Source organism: Argiope bruennichi, chromosome 4 (assembly GCF_947563725.1).
Source record: "Argiope bruennichi chromosome 4, qqArgBrue1.1, whole genome shotgun sequence".
Taxonomy (NCBI): domain Eukaryota; kingdom Metazoa; phylum Arthropoda; class Arachnida; order Araneae; family Araneidae; genus Argiope; species Argiope bruennichi.
Window position 1 is genome coordinate 129,650,760 of NC_079154.1, and position 14,276 is coordinate 129,665,035.

General features: G+C 31.5%; 1 protein-coding gene across 1 annotated transcript in view; it reads right to left on the bottom strand.

Moving 5' to 3' along the window:
• The window catches only part of LOC129965577 (uncharacterized), a 29,772-nt gene extending 25,840 nt beyond the window's left edge, over window positions 1-3,932 (bottom strand). Inside the window, exon 1 of the mRNA XM_056079594.1 lies at window positions 3,748-3,932. The gene's annotated coding sequence lies outside the window, so the exon portion shown is untranslated. The remainder of the gene's footprint in view (window positions 1-3,747) is intronic.
• Between the last annotated feature and the right edge of the window lie 10,344 nt (window positions 3,933-14,276).

Sequence of the window (14,276 nt, forward strand, 5' to 3'; positions counted from 1 at the left end):
AACGCTCCTGGTTTCTCCAGCTAATGCATTTCAATTTCTGATTCTCGCCTCTGTATGCAGTCAACCTTTACTAATAGGTGTATTTTAAACATTCAATTCTATTATTGAAATTCAATGAACGATACAAGAAATGCAATGATTACGTATGAAATTTAATCATATTCTGAATATCTTCTCAAAGAGTGTCAGTATTTCCGTACATATAATATGTAATTTGCAATCTGTATAGAATATTCTCAAAGTAGCTCATTTTTATAAAATATTTTATGATATTACACTAAATTGATGCTTGACAAATAGGCATTATAGTAAAATATTGTATTTAATAAAAAAGCTTTAATAAAAAAACTAAATAGTTTTAATAAAAATGGAAACTAACATTTACTAATAAATAAGGTGTTATGTCCAATTTTTTCGAAGAGTACTTCACGTTAAATGATCTTAAAATTTGTTACAATTATAGTTATTCCATTTTGAGCATTAAAAATTTTGCATTAGTCACAACAACAACAAAAAAAAAAGAACTGAAGAGCTATTAATTTGAATGAAATTCAACATGATTATTCAGGAAATTTTAATGTCTTAATCTATTTTTAACAACTTTATATAGAATCGCTACGAAGAATTAGTCATGCTTTAAACACAGCGTTACATTAACGGTCCGAAATACAAGAATCCAAACCCAAAATCATTCCCTCAGATGAAATATTTAAGAAGAGATTTAATGTGGTGGTATGGTATCATGGTAACAGTGGAGGATGTCTCAATCATTTGTCTTGGAGGACATCCAGGAGATGAATTTATTAGTACAGAGATCGGTGTTTTATAATAAGAAATTATAATTCCAAATTACATGAAAGAATTTTTTTCATAATAATACCACATCTAGTCTCATGACTGGATTTGGAACTATATTGCTGCATTGAACAGAGACAGTCGACTCTCCATGGCCGAATGGTCATAACACTGATTTCATAATCAAGAGATTGTAAGTTCGAATCCTGCCGGAGACAATGCGATTCACAGTTTGTGTAAATATTTAATTCCTTGATTTTATGTTTCCCTTTATTTCATGTTCCAGAAGATGCTGGACATTTCTTAAGTTTACCAGCCAAGTGTTCTGGACTTTTCTTACTGTCTCCAGAAAAGTATTCTGGAACTTTCCCAGCTAGTACAAAAGCAGAAGATTTGTGTTCTCAGTTCTGAGTTGAGTTAATAAACTGGTTTAGCTCTACTTCGTGTGTGTCATTGCGTTCCACACTAAAGTATCTACGTGACAATATGGCCTTTTAAGGCAATTTACATTCAAGGGACCCTTTGCCTTTCAATTTCAAAAATCATAATTGTCGATTTTAGTTTAAACTTCATGTAAGCAGTTTAAATAATAAATATTATGACAAACTGAAATAAAATATTTAAAAAGAGGTGATTGTCAAAGAATTGGTTTCAGTAATCCGCGTATAAAAGAAGCAATTTTTAATAAAATTGTACAAAATAATACTTGTTTTATTACAATCTAAATACTTAATTGCAAAATTTGCGAAAGTCGTTGATATGTGAATCATTTAGTCAACTGAAAAAAATTTGGATCACAATGATCTACAAACAAATTTGAAAGATTGAGGACATCTAAAAGCAATGTTCTAAAATTTAAATGTCTGAATTAAGTTTTTAAAAAATTTGACTTACCTACGTAAAAATAACCTACGTAAATCAAATGAAAGCACCCAATTAACTAAATTTCCTTAAAAACAAAATTTAAGCATCGAAAAAACCAAGGTCCCATATTTAATGGCAGTTTTGATAGTTTGATAATCGGTCCTGTATCTATAAAAGCTATATCTTTTGAAAAAATGCAAAATTTCTAAAAGCTATAAACTTTTATAGAAACTATAAATGCTAAAGAGAACTTTTAAATGAACTTCATCTGACCTGAGGTCAGTTTGTCCATCACTAAACGCATTTGTCATTTTTCAAAGCCAAGTATGATGTGCGAACGCGAAAATGGCATGTGCCATTTACATTTGTTAAACTACCGAAGAAAAAAAGTAAAATTCTCGAGTACCATATTCTTTTGCCACGCCAACCTCCAGACAAGCAAGAATAGTTAGTAGAATAAGCACAGATTTTGTGTGATATATTATCGTACTTCACAAACTCAGATAACGAAATGCTTTAAATTAATCTCATGTTAAATATTTACTCTAAAACTAAGTTTATGGAAAGGCTTCGGGAACTTTATCAAATCGAAGCTACATTTCACTCGTATATATACTACCCCACGAGCAAAAAATATAAGAAAGAAACAAGCTTTTGATTATTTGTAAAATTAGAATGAACTGATTCAAATCATTTTTCCCTTATGTTTTTTTTTTTTTTTTTTTTTTTTTTTTCCTTTATGTTTCCTTGGTAAGATGAAAGAATCGAGATAGAAAGAAGTATACAGAAGATGCAGAAGTATGATTTGACAATATCTTTGCGATTTCAAATATGTTCTGTTAGTTTAAGAACGTATAGAATAGTTGAAATAATAAAACTAAAAGCAAGCTAACAGATTGTATAAATAGAACCAATTTGTGTGAATATCAAAAAGATGTTAGAGACGCAGTTAATGCTGTTATCAAACTCTAAAATACGGAATTTGAAATTCCAGTCATTTTCTCAAAACAATACAGAAAGAAAAAAAATCCTCGAAAAGGAATCATAACAATGACAGACAATGACAGTAGTGCTTGGATTTGACGAATATTTCTAAGCAGATAAATATAATAAAGAATTATAATATACATTTAATAAAGAAATAAAAAGAAGTTTTAAAATTTTAAATCTGAAGCTCGATTTCAAAGTTTATATCTATTTTTAGATGAGTTCTCAATTGCAATTATAGCATAAATTATTATAATGAATTTGTATAAAAATTAGCTGAACTATTCAATTTTTCTTTTAAATCTGGCTGAAAATTCTCCGTTCTTTGAATGTGCAATTCTTTTAAAAAAATATTTAGATAACATTGCTAAAAAAAGGTTCAAATTAGTCACAATGATATCGAAATTGTTATCCTCCCCCCCCCCACACACAAAAAAAAAATCAATTATATAGATAAGTACTTTTAAAGTTTTCGAAATAACAATAAAACATTTCACAACAAGAAATAATGGTTAAAATATGGAAAAATATAGTATCAATAGTTTTATTATTTAATTACAGTTTCTTTCGATAATTATTTTTAGCAAAGTTTTTAAAATCGGCAAAAATTTTGCTTTAAATTTAATTTCAATGTTCAAAAATATTTCCCCGTATAATTCGATGTGGCATATAATTAGTGTCTACTTTAATTAATACTTGATTACAATTTCAATCTCAAAAAGAAAATTTCTTTTTTCACATGCTATTACAAGGTTTGAATGTCAGTTATTCATTACGATTTCGCGAACTAGAAGCCATATCTTTTCTCAAAGTCCTAGGAATAAACACCAGAATGAAGAATTCGGCAGAACTTTATAAAGAAAGCAATATACACACATTTCAACTGCATCTGAAGTTATAAAGGTGAGGAAATTGTTTAAATTAAGTCAATTTTTCAACAACCAAATACAATTCAAATAGTTTGAGCGTCAATTGTTTGGTTAAAACTTTAGATTCTTTCAAAACCGGATTGTGAAACAATGATGCAAAGTTCTCCAGAACTTTAAATTTCGATGAATATCGTCTTAATCATAGATATCTTCAGCAAACATTTGCACTTACCAGCCAGTAATCCTAAGAACACGCTTGAATTCACCAACTGTTTATCCGTTGTCAATCCAGAACCTGCTGACCATCTTACAGCTCCAGTCAGCAGTACTTCGAGGCTTTTCTCGCTAAACGAATATCCGCACGTGTTGCACCGCCGAAGAATGCCTAAGAACTGAGGGTTCCTGCCAACTCGCGGTCGTTTGTCAGAATGAGTCAGAATTCGGAAGGAGCGGGCATCGAGATTCCAGTTATCGGTAGGGGGGAAATCGTCTGCTTAGGGAAATGTTGTAGGGATTTTTTTCCTTCTGAATATCGACTCGCAGAAAATGGCAAAAACTTCTTTTCTTTCTTCCCTTACCCCCTCAAGATGTCGCGAGGGTAAAATGGGGTAGATATTTGACGAATGATGTAAAAATGGGAGGATAAAACGTTTGAACATCCATCAGATAAATAAAAAAAAAGATGGTTTATTTTATTTTATTTTTTGATGGCATTTATATCGATAAGAGTGAGAAGAATGAAAACTTAAAATATACAGTATTTCTTTACACCATTTTAAAATACAAATATTTATATTTTCTGTGACATCAATTTTATTTCCTCACAGTTCTTCTATAATTTTTAATCAATTTTTCATAGTCAATGTAAACAAAATTTAAATCAAGTCGAAATATTACACCTATTTCCTTATTTAATCGCATTTATCATTTGCTTGCTTTTGCCAGTGATGACGTTGCTTTCTTCAAACATTTTCATTTTTGTTTTTACGTTCTCTTTACTTTTTACGGTTTGTAGTAATCATGTTCGTTCTGTATTGGGACAGTCCAAGGGGCAGATTTCCTATGCATGGATTTCATTTCAAAGTTTGATAGAATTATTCAAATTTTCTGTAAAGCCCGTATACCAAATTTCATCTGCCTAGCTCAAAGCGGTTTTCCGAATTAGAGGTTACAGACAAACAGACATTAATTTTTTTTTCTGGGGATCTAAAGGGAAATCTAAAACGTAAAAATTCGTCAAAATCAAGAATTCGATTTTTTTGACAATTTCGATATTTTCTTTTTGTATATTTTGTAAACGAGAAAGCAAAAGATATAACTGTGTAATAAGAATTTTACTAATTTATTATTACACATTTGAGAACTTATTTAAAACAAGCCAATAAAGCAAATTTGCAATGTAAAATGAAAGAAGGGGGGGAGGGCACATATTTTTGACATTGATACTTTTGATGACAATTGGACCGGTTTATCAGTCGTACGTAATCCATTAATTTGTTTTGATTATTCATGATCAATGCTTTTGTTGCATGCGAAAATAATAATAATGTGAAATAAAGGAACAGCATTGCTTCAAATTGTATTCAAAACTAATTTTGATAAAATAATTTAATGAAAAGGAGAAAAATTGCACGGAAACAAAGTTGTGCAAAGTGTAGTTCATAAACGCCAATGCAAATGTGCAACGATTTCACCCAAACTAAATTTTGAATTTATAAATGATTTTTTTTTGGGGGGGGACATTAATATCCTTAAAATTTATTATAGGGAACATTTCAGTTTAGATTGTTAACTAAAAATCTAGAATCCTTAAAATCCTTTGTTAGGAACACTTGCTACTCAAGAAGTACCTAGGTGCCAAATTTGATAGCTCTAGATCCAACTATCTGAACTCAGGAGTTTTCACAACTAGCTGAACTGTGGAGAGTGCACAATGCGTAGTTCTTTTATGCATTGTGCAATTTAAGCATAGTCTAAAAGAAGTGTTTATATTAACCCTTTCTAGGGTTTCCCACCAAATTTATCAGTTTTTGTATGAAATTATGCAGGTTGGCATAAGTTCTGACAAATTTGTTTAGAAAGACAGAAACTTAGATGCTTCAGTTCTTTATCTTACACAAAATGATGTGTCTTGATTTGTTACTTAATTGTTAATTAACCAAATTAATTAATGAATCAAATTAAATTTATCTAATAAGCTAAATGAATCCCTTTCTTATTCTAATTCCAAGCCTCAAAATATTTTAACATAATATGACTAGAAAAAAAATGGCCCTTTAAAGGGTTAAAGTATGTGAATACAAAAAAAAATGTATTTCTGATTTTTAATTTTAAAATACTCAAAGCTGGAAATATTGCAGATAAACATACTTATGCTCTGAGAGAGCAGAGCTCCTAATAATGGGTTAATTCAACGTTAAATAACGGCACGCCTAGACAGAGAACAATCCGTTATCTGTGAAAACTCCTTTTATTTTTCTCTATGTATTTAGAAGCCGATTCGGATTAACTTTATATATTAACAATTTCCCTCGATCCTACGGAATTCCTTGTCAAAAAACTGTTTCTCTTTCCGAAATGGCTGCGGGAATTTCATTTTCTGTGCTTCAGTGGAAGCGCACCGTTTTCCTTTCCGTGTCTGGATCCAGACTCCTCGCGGTAAATGGAGCGGCTCCATTTAGCGGACGAGACATCCATCACAACTCGCGTATCATTTCTTAAGATACTGACAATGACTATAAAATACAGTGGTGCATCTCTCTGGCTGAAAAAAAAAATTAGTCTATGTAACTGATGCATTAGCCCCTCGTCCACTTGACAATTTTCTGCTTCTTGTTGTAAAGGAAATAATAGCGTACTTCTGGAGTCTTACCCTTGATTGATTGGAATGAAGCTTTTTAACACAGATCCGTAATTTTAGCGATGAATCAACTTACGAAAAACCATTGTCTATTTGAACTTTTGCATGTACATATATGCGAACATACGTAAAGGTCTTTTAATAGATCCTCTAAAAATCGGATTCAGATCTATTATATAATTGGAACATAAAAATTGCATTCCAAATTCAATCTTTCTACCTCTGTGATTGAATTACCAAGATCAAAAGAATGGATAGGTAAACGTACAATTTCTCTGCCATTCTGGTTCTTTTTTGCATCCTCTTATATAAAAAGTTAAGGAACTCCAGAATTCATAAAAACGATGAGGAATTGAGAAATCTCTATTCTAGACATTTGAGTCCAAAAAAATATTCTTAGAATTTCCAATCTAACAAATTTGATCATTCACAAATATAACAGGTCTGGAATAAGATTTGGTAGGGATCATTACGCAAAAATTATCTTTTATAGAATCCATCCATGAGAAATGTCCCTCCGATTACAAGTAAACACGATAATTCACAGTTATAACCGGCCTGGGTTAGCTCTTTATATCCGTGTAGCCCCCATTGGTATGACGGAAATTGGTATTTATTGGAAGCATTTAAAAACATCTTCCGAAAATGAAACCCAATAAATTGATAAATTAAAATTTCAATACCGACATCCATGTAGATGTAAACGTGCTTGCAACGAACTTGAAAGAGATTACTTTTCTTTCTAGCTGTACATCTTTTAAAACTTTCTTCTATTGATTATTTTTGCACTTTTAATTTATTTTCTTCCATTGTTTTTACGATTATGTTGAAAATGGGACAGAAATTAAATTATCGGGAAAAAAGGCTCAAATCAAAACATATTTATTTTAAACGTGGCTTGTTTATATTTGGAAAGGAAACTTAGGTAATTCATTAATTGCTGACGATGTTGTCAAATCCTAACACTGAATAACGCATTTTTTGGAATTATATGCAATAAAAATTGCCAGTATCCAACTTTATTTGCAATTTCTTTCCGCCTTGATTTGGGCATTCGATTATCAAATAATCAAGGAGTCATTTTTTACCTATTCACATTTATAATTAAATTCTTGGATCCTACATGGCGTATTAAATATTAAAATATACTGTGGATATTCTATTTCGTTAGCAGTCAAAATATTACAGAAAAAAGTTCATCTAATGATTATCTGCATCCATTTTCTCGTACATGCTTTAAAAGATACGTAAAAAACTATCTAAAACAAATGATCTCGAATTTTATTCAGGGTCGCGGTCGGCCTGACGGACAACCAGAGGGTTTTAGGTTCGAGATCCGATTTCACAGAAGAACCGTCGTGTAAGCGGATCAGGTACACACTAAACCCTTCGGGGCCAAACGTCCTCCGACTGGCGCGGCGTGAAAGATTGGAGAGGATTGGATTGCCAATTCAGGTGCCGTCCTTGTCATCTGACAGCTGTTCAGAATTATGAGGTCCGTCCCAAAGTAGCCATAGTGTTGCTTTAAAACGCGAAGCAAAAATAAGTAAATTAAACTAGAATTTTATTTTGTTCTCTTCCCATTTAAAAAAAAAGAAGAAAAAAAAAGAAAATCACGCAACTGAAATTTGGCAGAAAAAATAATTAGCAATTAAAAACCAATTGATTTATTCAAATTTGAAAAAAAAAATTAAATTTGAAAAAATTTGAAAAAAAAAATGAAAATGGCAAATGAAATAATTTAAAACATGAACAAAACAATAATAACAAAAACCCCGAACTTATAATGGTGGCAAGGCTAATTTTTGCATGCTACCAAATAACGCTTAAGTAAAGTGAGAATTTGCTGAATTTATCACTTGTATGAAAGTTACAATGTGCGAAAGTCATTCATTAAAGACTTTGTTATTAGTCAAATTCTTTTTCAAATTTATTTCTTGAAAGAATGAATTTCATCAGACTTTGAACATAAATTTGAAGTCGTGGTCCTGTTCGCTGGGAAATAAAATTCGGAAGAAAAAAAAAAGTCTCATAATTCTTTCAAAAAAAAAAAGGGGGCTCTGTATATTATCTGAATGATCTCATACAAATGCGCGATTAATTATGTAAAGAGTGAAATATTTCAAGTTATTTTAGTTAAAAGCGTAATGTTAAATGTTAATCTGATGCAGGAAATGTTCTTTCTATACTTAAATTTGAAGATAAAAAAATAAAGCACGATTAATGATAAATAAAAATTAATTCAAAAATTTTGTACTATTGAAATTTTTGAAAATAATTACGTAAATAGTATATCTGCAGATATATTTATTTTAACCTTCAATGTTATGATTTTTCAATATATATATATATATATATATATGTCTGTGTGTGTGTGTGTTAGCAGTTGCGTAGCTGAAAGAAGACAGTTTTGAAATTTTTAATTTCGATTTATTCCATCCCGGGAGGCATAATTTATGTACAGGAATAAGGGGTAAGAAATGCGTCAGTCTACGTCAGAGCAGAAAAACAAAAAAGATCGAAATTTTCTCTTCAATGATTTTTACTATGACATTTTGATAGGGATTTCTTTGACACTTGTCTATTTAGGATTAAGAAATTTAGGTATCTTTAAAAGAATGCGCTGAGTATTAAGGATTTTTAACCCTTCACTCGGAGGGTGAGAAAATGCAGAAGTGAGCATTTTTATAGAGCGCATATTGAAAGTAATTGCATAAAATATTTGGAATTGGATCAGGAAATTGTTTATTAATTTAATCCTCATCAAATGAAATATCTAATTATTTATTTTAATACCTAGTTACTTCTTCTTCTTGTGTACAGCTGACTACCCCACCATCACTGAACGTAGCAGTATCGACAGGATTTGTTGTGGCCGACTGCTATCTTTAGCATTGTCCATCCTTGCATTGACCGATTTGTGAAATTGAGATTCTCTTCGAGGCAATTGGCCACAAACTGATCAATTACTGTCCTTCTTCCTTAATGCCTAGTTACTAAATCATTCAAATTTTAAAAAAGGCAATATTTGTTACATCGGAACGCATCAATGCGATTTGTAATACGCATCGATGCGCTTTGTAATTTAGGCTACAGGGGATGGCGTGGAACGTGACAACCTACCGCAAGTTAAAAATGGATTAATGTGCCATTTAACATGTGAGATGCATTTAAAAAGAGAAATAAAAGTAAGAATAGTTTAATAGATTATTTTTCTTATTTTTGAAAGTTTTGCTTCAAATTTTTAAAGCCTGTGGGGCTGAATTGTGTGATAAGCGCATTCATGTTTTATCTACCCTCACCTGTCCTTGATTAAAATCACTCTACTAATCAAACGAACATGATATTTCAATTGCGCAATGAGCTAGGAAAATGAAATTTGGTATGTGACTTTCACTCCAAAAAAAATTAAGATTTTTATCAAACTTCGCTCGAAGCCCACGAGTGGTAAATTTGTCCGTCAGAATGAATATATTGAATGATAATGCGAAAAAGTAAAAAGAAAAAGCAGAAGAAAAAATTTTCGCACGGTTCCCTCATCAGAATCCGTTTGAGATTTGTTGATGTGCCTTTTCGCGAGTACGTGTATGCGATAAATAAAAAGCTCAAGTGAAACAATGTCACCAATATTTAAGTTAAATTTTGGGTTCAATCGGTTAAAATGAAAACTCCCAAATTGTATGCTTAGTTTTCTCCTTCTTCTCTAAATTGTGTCGCGTTGAACGTGACTTAATGTTCAGAAGAGGATAGCACTTTCTAATAAGATCTCGCTAGTTTGACGGAGGATGAAGCCGACCAATGATTGATTACATTTGAGAAAAATGTAAATTTTGTAAACTATAAAAAGTAGTATAGTAAGTAAAATGAATTAACAACACCACTATGAAATAAATTATAATAAAATAACTTATTTATATAAAATATAAAGAAATATTAATTGTTCGTTTAATTTCTTATTTTATTTTCCACTTGGCAGGCCCTGTGAAACAATGTTTCAAATTTTTATTTCCTTATGATCCATCACTATAAGTAAATACTTTTATTTTTTAAGAATGGAAATCATTAACTAACTAGTAATAGTTTTTAAAGAATTTTATTACTTTAATCATTTTTCCATTATATACATGGTAAAGAAAATAAAGAGATAAAAGAAAATATACTTTCAGAAAATTACTACAGCAAAAAAAAAAAAAAAAATGAATTTGAAATAAATAATGAACACATTAATTTAAAAATGCGTTGAACTCTTAAACTAAATTGGCTAGTTATTGAAAGAGAAGCCTCATAATGTGTACTCTCTGCTGGACTGCAAAATGCCTAGAATATAGAATATAAGGTAACATTTATATGAAATCTATAATGGAAGGTATATATGAGATGTCCTTCGTATTTGAGGAATATCTGAGTTCGTTGAATCTCAACCTCTTGTGTCAAGTTGTTTGCCGACATCATGCACGCTGACTCGCCTTGAGAAACTTTCTACATCAAAACAAGCCACTATTGGAAATATTAGTAAACAGCATTCAGAAGAGTTTAAAAAAGGAACGGAGGCTCTTGCAATTCAGAAGTTTACCAACCATTTGAAATCAAAGTGTGATGATATCTTTCTTATTTTCTCCAAATGAAGGTAAAAGGACCAAGATTTTTTTTTAAGTGACATCAGTGAACAGTGTAATGAAAGTATGAGTATTGTGCACACAAGACCCGTTTCTAGCCGATTTGGACTGACTCGTCTTTGCTAGAATGCTAACTACTCTGTGCTGTGTTCAATGGTGTAAGTAGGATGCAGTATACAAGAATCATGACCCGTCGCTACGATCAGAGACTACAAAATTAAATTTAAAGCTTCCTGAGAGTTGCATTTCCCCCCCCCCCCTATTTCTTGCATGCAAAGAGAAAATATTGTATTTATATTAAAATTTGACCTCAAAATCTTGATTAATCCTCACGTTTTAAACCCTCCCGTGTCCGAGAAACACCATTTTTGGAATTATATATATACCTAGAACAAAATATTTCAAAAACGCAATGATCTAAGAGGTTTAAATTTGGTCATGCCATTAAAAATGAATATTTCATTTTCATTTTGAATCTAAAGAAAGTCCGTCTGTTTTCCATTCATGTAAATCTGGATTTTAAAAAAATAACCTTAAAATGCTAAATGGATGAAAATGTACCCGTGGTTTTATCTTCAGAATCTGAAGATATGCATCGAATTTTAAACCAAATCAATTAAAGGGTTGAACTAGCTGTTTGTCTTTCGATTCGGAAAAACTCGAATACCGGAATTCAATAAGCCGCATAAATGAATTTAATATGTGATTTTTAACATTGACTCTGCTAATGTTGATAAGTTTCACCCTGGTCAGTTGAAGAGAGGTAGTCCAACATTATATGTTGGATTCCACTCATTTTGTAGCGAGAAAGTTGGGTGGAGAGCCTCTGCCAGCTTCCTCTTCGCTCTAAATCCTTAAAATCTAAGACGACAATTATAAAAAAAAAATATTATTGATAAATGCCGGGCAAATTTGATAGTCCCCAAAGACTCTTTTCGGTGAAAGAGAGAAAAAAAAATGCAAGATCTATCACGTTTTCTTTTAAATAACCAAACAAACAAAAAATCAAGTTCGAATTACCTTTAAAAATATGTTTCAACTCATTTCGGGAAAACACGAGAAGTGACCCTATTGTCCAAGAGATTGGAAAAAACGCTGATGACCGACTTGCGGATGCAAATTGTGTTATTTAATAAAGAAACTAAACTTTTATTAAAGAAACTAAACGCCTCGTGAAGAAAATCTGAGTCGAGCCCGGACCTGTTTTTAGCCTCTTCTGTTTCATTTCATTTGTGGTTTGTTTTGGAGAGTTTTTTCATTCAAGGCCTCGGGGTAATGACCCATTTTATAGCAATGACCTGGTTTAGATAATAATGAGGTAAAAATAGCTTTAAGTCGTTTTTGGAAAGTCTTCTTGACAGGATGAACTGAGAATAACTTTCCGCCGAAAGTACGGACGAGCTCTGATTGTTTAATGTTTGATAATCCTTCGTTGCTGAGTGTTTTGGTGTCGCTAGAACATGCTTCGTTAGAGATGGAGATGAAAACTGTGATAATCTTGCTCCCTCTCCCTACTTCGGATGAGATCTTCTCACACAGATAACAAATTTGGAGCAGGCGTTCTCCCCTCAACTTTCTCTGTACTTCTACAGTATGGGCAGCTTCGACAAAGGGAATCGTCCTCTCAAGCCCCGTTCCGACGGCCCCTGCGAGTGTTGAGACAGGCACATTTCCCCCTCTCTTGGAGTTTTCTCTCTCTTTGATTTCTGTTCATTTTACCGACGATTTGGGAGAAGCTCCCGATCGATGTCCATAGGCGGGAGTGGCCCTATAACGGTTCAGATAGCAGATTTACGACCCTATCCGTAAAGGCAAGTAACCATCGAAACAAGGCTTCACATAGGCTGTGAACTTGAGAGGACAGATTCACAGGTGTCACTGACGTCATCGCTTTCACCCACACACGAAAAGATAGGCATTCTAAATTGATTTATCTCTCACATTTAAATAATGGCCAAGAAAACCTTCTTATAACCTACTTCAAAGTATTTATTACCAAAAAAGTGAAGAAAATCTCGGATTTTTGTTTCATTCTAGGATTCAAAGAGAAAGCAATCGACCTCGAAAGTAATAAATTCGATGTCGCAACTTCGATGCATTTTTACATTTCAAACCTCTCTCTGTGAATATGTTAACTTAAAAACTCAGCGATCCGAAAGCAAATTTGGCACCGCAGATTTCTGTGATATTTCGAGCAAAATCTGTTTTCAGAAGATAAATATAATCACATTTATTTAATTTTGCACCCCACATTTAGGGTCTTTAAAAATTTAACGCTCTGTTTTCTATTTAAAACTTTTGTTCTGCTGGTAAATTTAAAAACAAAATAATATAATTTTTTGCGTAAGAAGAAAAGAAACCTCCCATCTGTAATGTCTTACCGCTTTTGCACACAGCATTCACTTAGCTAAAAGGTTGATAAAGTCGATAACCGAGATATTAGAAGTAAAGTTTTACATGCCCTACCATGACGGAAAACTTTTTCCGACAGGTTGAAACTTGAAAGGAAATAAAAAATAACCGAAAATTAATGGTGAAAGATTTATGAAATAATATTGAATTTTAAAATTTTCTTCTTAACAAATGTCTGTCTAATGCCTATGTGTTTTTACTCCTACAGTTTTATGATTTTTTTTGTTTTGTTATTATTCAACTACGGTTGTATAATTTTTCATTAATAAAAGCAAAAACTACAAGAAAAATTGCTTTTAATTACATTTAAACTAAAAAAAAAAATTAATTCTTTTAATTCTTTCCTGCATCAAGTAAAAAATTTAACTATTATTTTTCTAATACTAATTATAAAATTATTCAAAATTAATTTAAAAATGAAAAATTTACATTATATCGAAAGGTTAAACTTAAATTTACCGAATGTAATATAAATTACATCCCTTCCACGGTTAATGAAAATATTGAAATTCCGAACAAAACGCTGTTTATAAGCACTACATTTTGTTTAATTTAGCTTTTCTTGTTTAAAAGTAACCGAAGGTTCTAATTTTAATCAACGCCTTTTATCAACAGATGTTTGCGATTCCATAAATACATTCATTGTCTAGTACATTATAGTAAGATGGAATAAATGGGCACCGATTTTTGCAAATTGATTCAGAACTTCCATCTTTTACTTTCCTCTTATGAATATCTGTGCTTAGCGGATCCCAGTAGGTGAAACTTTTAAAATTAATCAGTTGTTTAAAAATAAAAATTTATTTCTAAAAATACAATTACAGTTCCCTCTCTTTTAGCGTAAGTGGGTGCAATCTCTCTAAATTTTAGAAA